This window comes from Canis lupus, chromosome 15, assembly GCF_048164855.1.
Source record: "Canis lupus baileyi chromosome 15, mCanLup2.hap1, whole genome shotgun sequence".
Lineage (NCBI taxonomy): Eukaryota > Metazoa > Chordata > Mammalia > Carnivora > Canidae > Canis > Canis lupus.
In genome coordinates, this window is record NC_132852.1 from 61,948,226 (window position 1) to 61,950,031 (window position 1,806).

At 52.3% G+C, this 1,806-nt stretch overlaps 1 pseudogene; it reads right to left on the bottom strand.

Annotated features, from left to right (window-relative positions):
- Nucleotides 1–819: 819 nt before the first annotated feature.
- LOC140605349 (mitochondrial pyruvate carrier 1 pseudogene) lies at nucleotides 820–1,143 on the bottom strand (annotated as a pseudogene).
- Between the last annotated feature and the right edge of the window lie 663 nt (nucleotides 1,144–1,806).

Genomic DNA, 1,806 nt, shown 5'->3' on the forward strand with positions numbered 1-1,806 from the left:
CCTGGCGGCGAAGCGTCCTGGCTCAATGGACTGGATGGGCACAATGACAAGGGCCTGGTCTTCGCCATCAGCATGCCCGACCACAGTATTCATCTGGTGTTGTGGAAGGAGCACGGCTGACGCCACGTGCTGGCCGCCGGTGACTGTGGGTGCTGGGGCTCCAGGGTTTCAGTGCGACCTCTGGCAGCCGACTGCATGAACCAAAGCTCTCACCTAACGGTAGCGCAGTGCACAATCATTTATCTGTGTTTGCCAGGGGGCCAGAGCTCGGGCGGGGGAGGGCTTGTTTTCTTGACACACAGCACAGCATGCTAACAGAGTACACCATTGACTTCATTTGTACTTAGTTACGTTGGTCAGTATAAGAGGATGCATTGAGGGTTCATCTTTCTTGAATATTGGTTTTCAGTAAAGAAAGTTAAATGGATAAAAAAAACTGGCGATGACAGTGTAAGTATGGCCAGCTGTCGGTGGTCTCATGGTCATTAAAGAGTTAAAGATTCTGAGTATTTAAGTGCTAATAATTACAATTTTTATCCAATTTTTTATTAAGTAAATTCTAGCAAGTAATATACATATTACTGCAGATAAAACCATCATTGGGAATTATTAAATTGATTGCATATTTTGAGCTACTCTTTATGAAGAGAAGTAAAATACTTGGTATGTGTAAGGCAGCAGAGAGTTGGCTTAGGGACTCTCAGCTATTTCTAGAAAAATTGGTTAGTAAAAATAGCATTCAGCTTATTTTCCTTAGCAAGACTATTCTGAGGATGGAATCTGTGACTCAGCAGCAGTGCAGACGCTGTCCCTTCAAACACCTGGTTGCCCATTTTCCACTGTTATGCTGATGCCTTTTTACTCATCTCATGTTTGATTAGGCGTCCTCCCTGAATGAGCTGGGCTACTTCATTTGTGGCATGGCATGCAAACAGAAGCCAGGTTCAAGGCTGGACCTTGTAGGCAAATCTCATGAATGTCAAGGAGTAACAACAGAGGGCAAATGTCATCCGCCCACTGATAATCTCTGGAGACTTTTTCATGTCATTGATGGCAGCAATGGGAAGACCCCAGTTGGCTACAGGGCCCCAGAAATGCGTACTCATGAGGCAGTCCCAAAAGTCCTTGCTCCGGACATAGTCTGCCACCAACAAGAAATGTTGGCGAGGATGTGGAGAAAGGGGAACCCTCTTGCATTGTTGGTGAGAGTGCAAACTGGTGCAGCCACTCTGGAAAAGTGTCCCCAGGACAGGAGAGCCCAGCCTGGAGAAGCAGGAGTTTCACCATTCTTCCCGGACAGGAAGGCGCTCTCAGGGAGTTAGAGCAGGATCCCAGGAGGGCAGGGATGACCTCAGACTCCCAGGGACACTAACAGACCACCTGCGCCCCAGGGAGAGCACACCACACCCCACGGCTGAGCTCCCTAAAGGGCTGCAGCGTGCCTGGCTGGACCCGTGAACAACTCAGAGGCAGCTCAGGTGGAGGCACCTGGGGCAGGGGGCTGCTCGTCCAAGGGAGCAGCTCGGAGGCAGCTTGAGCAGCGGGGGGTCTCCACAGCCCCCAGGAGCAGCTCAGATGCGGCTACAGCAGAGGCTCCACGCAGAAGGGGCTGCGCAGCTGGGAGCGCGAATCCAACAGCGCAGGCCGGGAGCACAGGGTGCCTGCGGACACAGTCCAGGATCCGGCGCTCCCCCGGGGACAGGCAGAGGCCAGGAGGGACAGGACAGCAAGGACACTCCTGCCCCAAGTTGAGCAGATCAGCGGCCCCTCCCCCAGAGCATCCAGGCCCCTGCAGACTGAGAGCTC